Raw genomic sequence first — 15360 nt, forward strand, 5'->3', positions numbered from 1 at the left:
GAAATATTTGACGTATGGTTTTTATGATATGACAATCAGTATATGATTTTTATTACTATTTAAACAAAAAAAATTTGGGTCGTATTTTGGGATGTTACAAACATATATGATCACGCATGTTCAATCTGAATTTTTTGACGAAACTCAGTAATTAACAACAACAAAAGTAATAATAATTAGAGTGATTATTAATAAATAATTGACATTGATCCGTCTATTTTGTGAATGTATTAAATGGTATTAAATATGTTAAATTGATGTGTGATTGTCCAAGAATGACACTACTTTGATGAATTGTTGAATATTATGTGGAGGTAATCATACATGCTTAAAAACGACTGGAACTTGCAAATAAAAAGGAGATAAATTAAAGTTGAAATATGACCAGTGTCGAAGTGGCACACTAAAACTCCAGGACAACAATCTACAACTTCATAGTGTTGGAGTTGGCATTGAAGCAACGTTGGACTGGCGTTGGAGTCAGTGTCTAAGACGGCATCTTAAACATCATGGCAGAAAGTGTCCCCAAAATCAGGATTTTTAACACCTATTTAAAGGATACTCAACCCTAATCGAAAAGCTTCTTCTCCCCTATGATTTTCCTGCATTTTTAGGCTTGAAAACACATTCATACTTTCTCCAAACACTTTTGTAACCACTTCAACCTAGATTCAATGCCAGATTTTAAAGAATTCATTATCAAGCAATGTTCGAAGATCATTTAATTGGTGGATTATCATCAACTCCATTAAGTTTCAAATTTATCACTTCCTCCTCAAGGTTTTATCGCTTCAATCTTTGATGATCATTAGGTTACAATTGCTTGACGATTGCAAGTTTGTTTATGGACTTTGTTAGTCATTTTATAATTTTCATTCAAGTTATTGGTTTTATGAACTCAATGGAAGGCTAAACCATTAAGGTTACTTTCGGGGATGTTTAGGACTTGTGGATGAACACACTTGATTAGTACTTGGTTCTGATTAATTTCAATTGTTGTGCTTCATGTTATGATTTTTAGTAATAATAATTGAAATTGGGTTGTACGAATTTGTGTGATGTCATAACTAAAATAGTAAATTGTCATTTCACATATTGTTTCATGTTCAAGTAGTTTAGGAACAAAGACATTTGGTTGAATCCATATGCATTATTCCAACTTGTAATATTAAATGTTTAATATTGTAATATTTAGTTGTTCATATAATTTCAAATTTCACTAATTGTTCTCGATTCAATTAGACATATGAAGTAAGACAACTAGTGGAATGAATATATTGTGTACCCAAAATTATAAGATACAAGATAATAAACCTCAATTATATATAAGTAACATAATTATAATTTTAGGGAAGAAAACGTGTGAATTTGAAATGTCCGACAAATCAACCAGGTGTACCCTTTCTCATTGAAAGTTTCTTTTTTATTAATAAAGTTCCAAGCTTTGTGTTTAATCTTTGTTTTTTTAGTGACAATTACAAGTGATACTTTTTCTGTTGATTATTTTGATATAAAGTTTAACCAAGAACTTCTCGTGGATTCGATCCGACTTACCATATCTACATAGGTTAGTTGGTTTATTTTTATCGAGAACAAACATATAAGTTTTTAATATTATTTTTCGATTTAATTACTTTGCCTATTAAATTTAATATCCAACTAATACCATGAAAATATGAACCTCTATTTTCTAATATAAAATTTAACCAAATCAACTAAAAAATCGCCTATTATTTCATATTACTTCAATGAAAAAGCATTAATAACTCGAGTCATAAATTTGTATATTGAAATATGAAAATAAATAAATTAAAAGAATTAAGTGATTTTTACCTAAAATTTTACTTTTTACATGCTCAAATGATCTAAACATAACATGAATATTTTGGTAGAACTTAGCACTTAGTGCCAAATAATCAATGAATACAAAAAGACAACCAACCCTAGATCATCGCCAACACCCTTTAATAAATAACTAAAACTTTGTTTTTCATGTCTTAAACAAGTATTATCCAGTTAAATAACTTCTATATATCTCTATTTGTGTGCTTATAGTATTCCAATCTTGTGTTTTAATAATAAATAATATGTATGATGCAAAGTAATGGATTATATATAACATGTTTGATGTTTCCTACGTTGTTTCGTCTGGATGTCTATCAGGGTTTTTAGTACAGGTGTTTCTCGATTACACTAAGAAAACACTTGAACATCATATAATAGTACCATATAGTTTAAAGTACAAATTAAAATAATAATAAAAAAAATGGTACAAGTTACAAATACATCCGGAAATCAAGATCTTTGTATGTTGGAAGCATTGCAAAATGTTATAACAACATTTGTCGTGTTGTATCGTAAAGCATATGACATGCTTTTGTCTAAACTGCCTTGTAATCGGTAATTATAATTAGATTAGGAAATTGTTCTCTGATCAATTAATTAGTTTTAAGATTATTTTTGAATTTTTTACGTATCTTCATTTCGGTTTGTCTTATTGTTGGATAATCTATTATTAATTTTTAATACAAAATTCTGAATTTATACTAAATGGCTTTTAACCCAACGGTATCCGGTGTTATTCTCCCTACTTAAGGTCGAGGATTCAAGTGCCACTATGGACATATGTGGAATACTTTAGGAGTAGTTTAGTATATACTAGATTATAACACACGTTAAACGCGAACAATAATTAAATACATATCACATTAATAGGTGACTTTTTCTTAGGTTGAATTTTAATAAAAAAATGTTAGATTCATTTTTAGAGTTTTTGAACCGAACTTATTAGATAAGAATCTACTCTAATAAATGAAGATTTTTTGTCACATGTCATCTTCTCCTTTACTTTGACGCATGATATTTTCTACAATTTTTAAATTTTCTATTTTCCACTTGTCATTTTATTGTATTTTTTATTTTATTAAATTAAAATTCCATATTTAATATGTAAGGTAATATATATGTAAGGTATTTATTAGAAATGGTTTATATATGTAATGTATTCAATATATTAAAGCCTCATTAATTTTAATAATTCAATTTTTTTTTTCATTTTTGTTATAAATTCAAAATTTTCAAATTGTTAAAATTTCATATTTAATTTTTTAATTAAACCCATGTAATACATGGGTCTCACACCTAGTATTTAATATTGATATTAGAGGAATTTGGTTTTTTAATACAATAATTTTTAACATAAATGATCTCTGTGATCTTTGCTTTATCACAACATAATGCGACTTCTTGATTAAAATTTGTGTAATAGATTTATGAATTGACTATGTTCGATGTATCAACCCCCATGGAGGCTCATCCGGCTCTTTTCATAATTGTCATATAAACCAAAAGCAACAATAAGTTGTTACATGTACCAACAACGTTAAATTCTGCAAAGAAATTTTTAAAAAATTCAAATAAAGTGAGTTGTCATAACCATAAACATCAAATTCAGACATTGTAACTTGGTCGATTTCAAATTATTTTTTCCTTATAAAAATTAAAATATGATTTTTCAGGCTACACTCAATCACATATACATATCTTCCGATCAAATAAATTATTACAAAAAAATGTTATTAACAAAAATATAATATTAGTTTCATAATTTGCTAAAGGTTAACACTAATAAATAATAATGGACTTTCACAAATCTTGCATTTTGGTCACTACATCCAACTAACAAATGAAATTCGGTTTAGAAGATTGATTCAAAAAGTATATCCATGACTTTTTGTAGTTGAATTTTGAAAAATGTTAAGACCTACTGAGATATGAGGGAATGGTCTATGAGGCTACGACTGGTTTCTATAGGGTAATACACATTTAAAATTGTTAGCACATATATTTCCTACATGCTTCAATTATCAAATTTAGATCAAACTTGTCAAAATCAAATTATATATATAAAAAAAACAGATATGTAACCTAACAATCAAACAACATATTTTTCTTTGAAATAAATATCATAAATCTACAATTTACAATTTATATATTATTCTTAAATTATATATTACCTTTTCAGCTTTAATGGTCACTCATACCTTCTGTCTTATTGTTGTGACACACATCTATATCGAAAATAAAAGAAAGAACTATAGAGAAGAATGTTAACAGAGGGATACTTCATTGAAAACGTGGCAAGATTCTTCATAAGGCCGCTAGGATTCTTCTATAGACCATTAGAATGTCTATATAGTGACAACCGGTGTGACATCCATGAGAACGCCCCACTTAAAATAACAGTTGTAATTATTGTAAGTGAAAAAACATTTAGAATGCTTACCAGTTTTGATTGTTTCCACTTGGATGTGAATATTAACATTCTTGTAGAGAAATGGAACTTCAAATAAACTCTACATAGCCAAATCAACAAACATGACAACACAAAAAGAAGCCTAACTTGGCATATAACCAAATTTCCAACAAATTTCAAAATTTTAAGGTTTTACTGAACAATTTTTTTAATTTATTAGAATTTGATTTTATTACAACCTTATATGAGTAATCAAGAATCTAAATCAAGTGAAAGAAGTAATTATTCATTTAAATCTAGTAAAAAAATTACAATATTGTCAAATTGCATATAATTTACATGTTTGCTTATTGTCTTAGAGATACCCGACCACTTGGATATGTACTATTATTTGATTAATTAGTGCATAAATTACATTATAGAATATGAAATTTAATGGTTGTACAAATTCATTTACACTTGATTTAACAATAGAAAATGAACAAATTTATAATCATAAAAGTATGCTTAATTCAACAAATTTGTTATCAAAATTAATAGAAAACTGAGTTTCTTGAAGAAACAAGTCAAATACACAAAAACGAATAAAAAACAAAAAACATTTGAAGATCATGTCAGAAATGTATGACTAATAAGATCTTTTTGGCACTTTTCAATATAAACATGGTTAATCTTTTCTCATCTTCAAGATGATAAGTACAAGTGATTAGAGAAAACAAATTTATAATCATAAAAATATACTTAATTCAAAAAATTTGTTATCAAAGTTACAGGAAAGTATTTTTGTCAAAATAATCAATTATTAAGTATGTAGGATATTACCACTAAGGAAATTTGAGTTTTGCGTCATCCTCAAGCTTTAATGAAAACATCAACTAATGCTCATCACTTTCAAGTAAAAATCTCTGCAATTTAAACTTAATTATAGTAAATCTAATCAATAACGTTATAGAAAAATGTAAGTTTAAGAATAATTACATAAAATTATTGAGTTAGATAGTTGGAAATCAAGCAATTGTAATTTAACATGTATGAGACCGATTATTATATTCAAAATTAGAAGTATTTACTATATTAATAGGAATTAAATACAAGGTGACTATTTTGCCCTTGATGAATTTTGGTACCGTCGATGTACACTGAGAAAAGAAATAAAATAATTAAAAAGATATATCACGTTAATTTGCAAACATATAGGATGGTTAGTTCATAAGTTATGGCTTTAAATTTGGGGAGGATTTTAATTTTAGTTTGGGGATAACAGAAATTGGTGAAGGTTTGAGCGGAAACATTGATGGACAACGTGTTTGACCAAACATTGGTTAAGACGACGTAAACAATTTGATCTAAGGGTGGAAAAGGTATAAATGAAACAGAGTCAAAAATATTTATTGCTTTAGATGATGAAATAAAGTTTCTCTTTTAGACATAGAATTTAATCTTCTATTTTGTATATGTAAATGCCTTACACTTGGGTTGCATTGACTTAGTAAGACATGTGGAAGATATGGTGGATAACCTATTGACCCATGTCCAAATCCTGACACTACTCTGCCTTTATGGCTATGGAGGTTCGCCTGTAGTGACTCTGTGTCATGAGGCATAGCCTCATGTTCGCAGCGGGGGATTAGTCGGTGCGTGAAAGCTAGTCTGGAAACCCTCGTTAGGGAAGTTCCATTTCCAAAAAAATGTAAAAGTCTTAGTCTTTGTCTCTCTCTAGCGTCATTGTAATGCGTTTTATAATTTAAATTTGTAAAATTGTGGATATCATTAATATCTAAATAATAATAATATTTCAATGGTAAATGTTTACTAATAAATTTTTCAATAAATTCACAAGGAATTGTAAATAATTGTTTTAGAACGGTTAAAAGATTTATAAAAGTTTATAATTTCATAAAAAGTTGTAGTTTGCTAATATTTATATTGAAGTGGTAATGAATAACATTGTAACAATACAGACAAATTCACATTCAAACGGAATAATAGAGTAAAAATGATTAAAATTCTAAATTCATATGGGTTTAAACCCAAAAGGCAAATCTACCATAATAAATGAAAATGACTTTGCCACATATCATTCTCTTATAAAATTAGCCACATGTAATTTTGTCATAATTTTGAGCTTCATATTTATTTTCCACTTGTCATTGCTTCAATTTTCATTTTCAATCTATCATTAATTTAGTTTCCATAAATTAAACCTACCATAATTACTATTAATTTTAAATTTTAAATTTTAAACACATAATTTTAATTAATTTATTTTTTGCATGTTTTTTTTTCACATAATTTTCACTTATTTCAATTTCAAATTCAAATAAAATTTCTATTTAATCATTCGTACTTAACATTTTGTTTTAATTAACCCGTATAATATACGGGTCTCACAACTAGTAGATGAATAATTCAACATTTCATAAAACCCAAAATGTATTTAAATGATCAAAATTCTAACCCAAAAAACAAATAGTATGAAAACAAAGTAATCAAAAAACAAACCTAAAGACCAAATAGTATGTAAACATAATATGAAATTAACCGTACTAAAATCACCAAACTACTCATATAAAATCATGAAAATCATATATTATTTGTCTTTCTTTGGAATTAACAATTTTTGCTTGCCTTCACTAGAAGTACGATCTATCATTGATGTTAATGATCATTTAGTTGAGGACATTGTTTCCATATTATCAACATCGTAAACATCTTCCAAATTGTGTTTTAATTCTTCATGTCTAAACACTTTTTTAAAAGATGTCCACTTAGTTAGTGGACTTGTTACAATACTTTTATCAAGATTCGAAGTCAGTGTGACGTTATCACCAGTAAACGAAACTGCATCCTAAATATAGAAAATTAATTCATATGTCAATCTAAAAGTTAATAATATTTTAAAGTATTTAAAATATTAGAATTAGTTATATTATATTTAAAACCTTTAAATTTAATGTGTCTTGACATCCGAATTTCACCGATAAAACATTAAACGAATCGGATTAATGTGCCTATATTTGTAGTACATAGACATATGTTAGTTGATCAACTAAAATATAAAAAACAAATCTAATAAGTGTAGTCTTTGTAGTATGTTTCGTAAAAGAATGTTACATGTTCGATGTTAATTTTTTTTCCAATTCAACAGTGATTTTATTATCAACATTGAAGTTTGAGATTGCATAACCATCAACATTGCTCTTCAAATTATAATGAGAAATTTAAATTTTGAACGACAACTTTTTATCCAAAAGTAATTTCAAAGCAGACGGATAAATCTTCATATTACCCTCTTAAAAATGGAAAAATTAACGGTTATAAAAATAGACTGACAAAAAGTAACAATTAGTTTTATGTAAATGAAGTTAATACCGGTAACCTCATTAAACTTTTGAAGCAACTCTTGTGTGTTTTTTTTTCCAGAAGTTTCTTTGCGTCATGATAAAATAACATAAGTGACACAACGCCAGAAAAATCTTGTACTATAACAGTGATTTTGAAACTAAAGTCATTGATATAAACAAATTCAATAATATAAATTTTGAAAATTTAATCGAATAATATATATATATATATATATATATATATATATATATATATATATATATATATATATATATATAAGAGTTACTGAAAACCTTGGAACAACATATGCGTCTTTGTTTATGCAAGTTGAAGTGTAACAATAAAAAAACTTATTTATCCTGCTTTTGATCCGTTCTACTAGCTTTGTCATCATTCATTAAAACGACTTCCATGACTTTCTCTTGACAAACATAGGTCAACACATTAAAAATTGATATAAAGGTTGTAATTTTGTTTCTATAACTAAATGAATGAAACTAACATGCTTAAAGTATATTGATTAATTTTTTTTATGACCCCTCAACAAGAATACAGTAATAACAAATAATAAAAACATAGTAAACGCAAGAAATTGAAGAAGAACAAGGAGAATAGAGTAAAATATAAGCTTGGAAAAGAGAATTAGAGATAAAGATTGTTCAAGAAGAACACCGTAAATCATATGACTCAATCTAAAATCGTAAGAATAGTCAATTCGGTGTAATCGTATATATAGGGTGTTTTTGAAGAAGGAAATCATTATCTTCTTAAAAATTTGGGATCCTAAGATATCATCTTGAAGATTTTCGGCTATTCATTTGGAAAATAAAAAAGATATTAGTTATATTAATTCAAAACTTCAAATTAATTGACTTTCTTATTTAATTAGGTTTAAAATTCAAACAATACTCTCAATTTGATTCATTTTATCTGGGATATACTGCGAAATAAATTATGAATAATATTGACTTTAGTTTTGACTCTTAAATTTTACTGATTTATTGGGATTAGATTAGGCTTTATAGGTTAATAACTTAATTATTTATATTCTTATTTAATTAGCTTTTAAAAAAATAAATAAATAATAAAATATAAACGAGTTTAAATTTGGAAATAAAAAACGATAAATAAGAGAGTTAAATTAAAAACAATATTAATTAGAGAAATTGATATCATGTATATAAATAAAAAGATATGTTTCAATTGATATAATAATTACTGAATTTAAAGATTCTATAATTATTACAGATTCTATAATTAAAGGTAATTGTGTTTGAATTTTATTTAGGGAAGATGATGTCAGCAGTTTGATTTAATGGTGGAAAATATAGGATTAAAACAGAATCAAGGGTCCAGATTGCTTTATTGGTGATTTAAGGATTCTCTTTTAATAATATTTAGTGATTTGTATTTGACGTTCAAAAAAAAAAACTCTGAATTGATGTCCATCTTGTGACGATGGAGATGTCATATGTATAGATTATGATTGACGTTTTTTCTTTCTCCCGATAACATGCAATTTGTTTTGTTTGACCATAATTTTTTGTTTGTTAACAGCGTCATAATTTTTTGTTTGTTAACAGCGTCAAATAAGTTTTAAGAAAATTTATTGCAAATGTATCTTATTTCAACGTAAAAACATGATGTGTGTAGCATTTGTTTTTGGAACGGCATAAATTTTTAGCAGACGTTAGAGAGAACATTACAAAAAGTTACTAGGAATAGCTGGGTCTTGTAAGTATGAAAATGGATCAAGTCTAGTTTTTTTACACTTATTCGAAATCCAATAAAAAAACCCACTACAAATTATTTCATCAAAAATATTGGATTCTTAGATAAACATGTCCCAAAAAAAAGGCAAATTCAAAACCTTCAAAACACCCATAAAGTAGTAATCACGACCATATCAAACGTCTACGTTGAAGGTGTATTCTTCACCTTATCAACCCATGTAATAAGAGACACCACCGAACAAATCTTCGGAACATGGAACCCCCACCGTATCTATCTCCAAATACAAAGTAAATGACACGTTGAAAAAACATGTCAAACTATCTCAACATGAGTCGTCCAAGAATGACAAAGAATTAACTCCACCTCCACCCATCTAGTCAAAAGTCTCTCCTTAGTAAGAATCCGCTCCTGACCCTCCACAGCAGTACATTCAACTTAATCGGGACCCAAGTGGTACATCTTGTGGCCACGTCACCTCCCACCAACAAATTTCTATCTAAAAGCATCCAAGCTAAAGAAACAATAAACCCATGTGAAGAGTCTAAAGTCCAACCTAACCTTCCAGCTTACGGCAGAGGAGGTCAGGGCAGCACCGGATGTGGCTGTTGGTATGTTTCTATCATTTATCTCATTTATTATATATGTGTTATGCTTAATTGTGTACCTGTGTTTAGGTATGTTTTTAGAGAACTCCTTGCCTGCTTTGGTTTTATTTGACTCGGGAGCGAGTGGGTCTTTCGTATCTCAGACTTTTAGTAGGGAGTTCAGTGTGCCAGTAGGCAAGCTAGAGTGTCTGTTGCGAGTCTCCATCGCCAACGAACATGGAGTTTCTGCTTCTTCGGTCTACCAAGGATGCGAGTTGGAGATCTTCGGAGTATCATTTCCGATATATTTGATTCCTATTCCCATGGGGGAAGTGTGTGTGATTGTGGGGATGGATTGGCTTAGCCGATTCAGTGCTATGATATATTGTAAGGGCCAGCCGGTGGTAGTTCGAACCCCAAGTGGGGGAGAAATGATGGTATACGGCGAGGGCACCAGAGCAGGATCAGGGTTCTGTTCAGCTGCCAGGGCTCGACAATATATTCAGCACGGGTGTACGAGTTTTCTGGCGTGTGTAGTGGATATGCGAGCCAGGGACCAGATTTCAGTTTCAGAAGTTCCAGTAGTCAGGGAGTTTGTAGATGTGTTTCCGGAGGAGTTGTCAGGGATACCTCCGAAGAGGCAAGTCGAGTTCCGGATCGACCTAGTGTCGGGTGCGGCTCCTATCGCCAAGGCGTCGTACTGGTTGGCGCCACCCGAGATGTAGGAGTTGTCATCACAGCTATAGGAACTGTTGGGCAAGTAGTTCATTCGACCTAGCAGTTCTCCATGGGGAGCACCGATCCTCTTCATCAGGAAGAAGGACTGAAAGCACCAGATGTGCATATAGGGAGTTGAATAAGTTGACGGTAAAGAATCGGTATCCACTCCCGAGGATAGATGACCTCTTTGATCAGTTACAGGGTACATCTTGGTTCTCTGAGATATATTTTAGGTTGGGGTATCATCAGGTCCGAGTCAGAGAGGAGGACGTGGAGAAGACTACGTTTCGGACTCGTTATGGTCATTACGAGTTTGTGGTGATGCCATTTGGGCTTACTAACACACCAGCAATATTTATGGACCTGATGAATCGGGTCTGCAGACCGATGCTTGATCGCTCGGTCATAGTGTTTATTGATGATATCTTGGTATATTCCAAGACCCGATAGCAGCACGAGGAGTACCTCAGGGAATTGTTGGGAGTTCTGAGACGAGAGCAGTTGTATGTTAAGTTCTCAAAGTGTGAGTTTTGGTTACGAGAGGTCCAATTCCTCGGACATCTCGTCAACCAGGAGGGGTTTTTGGTCGATCCGGACAAAATCGAGGCAGTCATGCAATGAGAGGTGTCGATATCTCCCTTGGATATCATGAGCTTTATGGGATTAGCAGGGTACTAGCGGAGATTTATTCGGGATTTCTCCAAGATTGCAGTACCCCTCACTCGTCTGACGAGGAAGGAGGTATATTTCCAGTGGGGCCCTAAGCAGCAGAGGGGATTTGAGACCCTCCATCAGTGTTTGTGCGAGGCTCCAGTTTTGACACTCCCGGAGGGAGTAGAGAATTTTGTGGTGTTCTGTGATGCATCCATCACAGGCTTGGGGGCGGTCCTTATGCAGAGAGAACGGGTGATAGCCTACACGTCGCGACAGCTAAAGCCGCATGAGGCGAGATACCCCACGCATGATTTAGAACTGGGAGCGGTGGTGTTCGCTCTCAAGATATGGAGACATTACTTATATAGGGTTCGTTGTACCATATACACGAATCATAAGAGCTTGAGACATGTTATAGATCAACCGAACCTGAACATGAGGCGGCGTAGGTGGTTGGACGTAGACACATAGTCAAGGACTACGATTGCGAGAACCTTTACCATCCAGGTAAAGCGAGTGTGGTGGCGGACGCATTGAGCAGCAAGTCAGCTAGGTCTCCCACCCTAGTGATATGTATGAGGATAGCGGTGGATTCTCCGCTTGTGAGCTTGATCAACGATGCTCAGGTGGAAGGCATGCGATCAGAGAATTGGAAACTGGAGAGAATCAGGGGTGAGAACATCCGGTTTGTGCAGGATAGTCGGGGATTATTAACTCGATGTGGTTGGGTATGGGTTCCGATGTCTGGAGGGGTCAGATAGACAGTGATGGAGGAGGCACATAAGTCTCATTTCTATATTCATCCAGGGGCCACCAAGATTTATAGAGACCTGAGCTTGAGTTATTGGTGGCCATGTATGAGGCGGGAAATCTCTTGGTACGTCGAGAGGTGGTTGACGTGTAGAATGGTCAAGACCGAGCATCAGAGGCCGCATGGTAAGTTGCAGCCCCTAGAGATTCCCATGTGGAAATGGGAACAAATCGAGATGGATTTCATTACCAAGCTGCCAAGGACGGTGAAGGGGTATGATGCTATATGGGTCATCGTAGATCGATTGCCCATTTCTTGGCTATACAGGAGAGCTCTTCGGCAGAGAAGTTGGCCGACATATATGTTCGCAAGATCGTGGCTTTCCATGGGGTTCCGATCTCCATTGTTTCCGACCGATATGTTAGATTTACCTCCTGTTTTTGGCAGAAGTTCCACGAGGAACTGGGCACATGGCTGCATTTTAGTACATCATTTCATCCGCAGACCGACGGTCAGAGTAAGCGGACCATCCAGACCCTTGAGGATATGTTGAGGGCATGTGTCATTAACTTTTGTAGGAGTTGGGATTCCCACCTGCCCATTGCAGAGTTCGCCTACAACAACAGCTATCATTCCAGCATTGACGCCCCGCCTTTCGAGCTGTTGTATGGGCGGAGATATCACACCCCGGTATGTTGGGGTGAGGTAGGACACATGGTAATGGGGCGGATGGAGTAGTTTTGCAGACCATCGAGAAGATTTAGCAGATTAAGCAGCAACTACAAACTGCTCAGAGTCGGTAGAAGAGTTACACCGACAGACGACGATCTAAATTGGTATTTCAGGTGGGCAATATGGTACTCCTGAAGGTCTCACCCTGGAAGGGTGTGATCCGCTTTAGAAAGAGGGGGAAATAAGGTCCCCTCTTCATTGGACCTTTCAGTATTATTGTCAGGGTTGGCAAGGTGGCATATAGGCTAGAGTTACCCGAGGAGCTTAGTCTGATCCAGAACACCTTCCACGTTTCGCAATTGCGAATATGCATTATGGATCAAGAGGCTGTGGTGTCGTTGGATGACATTCGGGTTGATGAGCGCTTGAATTACGTAAAGAGGCCTTTGGCTATTCTAGAAAAGAAGAAGAAGATTCTAAGGAACAAGGAGATACCTTTGGTGAAGGTACAGTGGGAGCATCAGATGGGGTCCGAGTGGACGTGGGAGCCCGAGTCCGAGATACGAGAGCATTACCCGGATCTATTTGCCATAGCAAACTTCAAGGGCGAATTCTAAGTCAAGTGGGGGAGAATTGTAACATCCCGAGAATTTGCTAGTTATTCCCGAACCCTCTTCTATCATTACCTTGTAATTTGTGGGCCTTGGGGTTGGAAGTAAAGAGCCAAGACAAGTTTAAGGGTCAAGTTTGCAAATTTGGGCCAAAAGGGAGTACGTCGAGCGTATATAAGAGTACATTAAGTGTATTAAGGTCCGCCTTTGTATGTTGGGCGTACACTTTAGTACGATGGGCGTACTTATGTCTGGTTGAAACCCTAATATTTAGGGTTTGGGGCCTATATAAGCAACATAATGTGCACTAACACCTCTTTTATCTCAGCCTCCACAGATCAAACTCGCATCTCTCAAACCATAGCCTCCCCTTTGTGTGTTTTAGCTAAATTGGTGTGTTCTTGAGTGTTTAAGAGGAAACCATTGCATCAAAGAGTTGAAGGAAGTGACCAAGCTTGTAGATCTGAAGTTATTTCTTGCATAAGAAGCTCCAGAAGGTATAAAGTTCCAAACTTTATGCTTATATGTTTAGATCTCTCCTTTTGGCTTTAAAAGACCCATTTCTTGTCCCAAAAACCACAAGGTTGTGCATGTTGTGTTTTGGACGTAAAAGACTGTCCTTTTGGACTCTTGAAGGGACCTTAAGTGATGAAAATGATGTCCCATGAGCTGAATGTGTCCCATGCATGGTAGTATAAGGTCTTAATGGGTTAAGACCAAGCATTTAGAACTTTATGGACATCCAAAGTGATAAAGTTCATGACTTTATGGATCCTAGGCATGCTAGGCCTCTGGATTAGAAGTTTGGGCTTAAGTGCTTTAGCCATTAAGCACTTAATGAGGATTTGGAAAATTGTCCAGTACATCCAACGTAAATCCAGTACGCCCAGTGTACTGGGTCAACCGCCCCGATGGTGGTCAGCGAATTGGACGTGTACGCCCCACGTACGTCCTCTGTTGGGTTTTTGATAAATGGGCTTCGGGTTTTGGGTTGTTTATGGACTATATGGATTTGGGCCATTGTTGGATTTTGTAAATAAGATGTTTTGGACTGGTTGGTGGTAATGGATCATAGGGTTAGGACTAATAAGGAGGTTGGGACCAATTTAGTAAATTGGACCAAATGGTGGGTTTATGTTATGGGCCTTCAAGTTAAGGGCTTGGTGTGGGGCTTTGGCCCAACAAAAAGGAATGGAATTAATGAGTTATGAGGACACTTAATCAAGGGAGCAATATTAGGTATTAACCTAGTAAATATTATTATGTAACAGTTTGGGATTTCTGGTGAGACAGTAGCCAGAGATTTGCAGTATTTCAGCACTACTTGCGAGGTGAGTTACCTCACTATACTAAGGGGTCTAAGGCACCAAGGCCGGCCCATTGGATATGTTATCCTAGCAGTGTTAGTATGAAGTTAGTGTTACATGCTAGTGGTTATGCCAGTTAGGTAGATCTGTAGGACTACCTATGTTGTTATATGATTATCTACATGATCAGTGTTTATGTTATATGTTGATATGTTATGTGGGATGGGTTGAGGTGATACTACTCTGTGCGGTAACCAATAAACCCTATAGCATTCCAGATACGGGCTAAGGGAGACTCGTACTATGGAATCGGTGGCAAGCCAGATGTGAGTTGTTGGCCCGGAAAGCAATCCAGACTCACACTGTGGGCCCAGGGGTAATCCAGTCTGTAAAGTTGTGGACCCAATGCATGTTGTTTAGCTTGTTATGATATGATGTTGTGACATGGTTATGTAGATTGTATGAGTATCGGTATTTTGGGGGAATTCACTAAGCCATGGGCTTATAGTTTCAGTTTACTTTTTCAGGTACATCAGGGGATCGTAGCAAAGCGAAGGCATGATCGTACAGCTCCTCATGTTTTGCTTATGTTTCTGGGAAAACTCTGATATTAGACTATTTTTGAAAACCAATTTGTAATAACTATTGGTTTTAAATGTTTTGAAAAGTTTTAAATTGACTTGAATTTTTCGGGTGTTACATTTATGCAACTGCCAGAGGCCAGATC

This window comes from Lactuca saligna, chromosome 6, assembly GCF_052625555.1.
Source record: "Lactuca saligna cultivar CGN05327 chromosome 6, ASM5262555v1, whole genome shotgun sequence".
Classification (NCBI taxonomy): domain Eukaryota; kingdom Viridiplantae; phylum Streptophyta; class Magnoliopsida; order Asterales; family Asteraceae; genus Lactuca; species Lactuca saligna.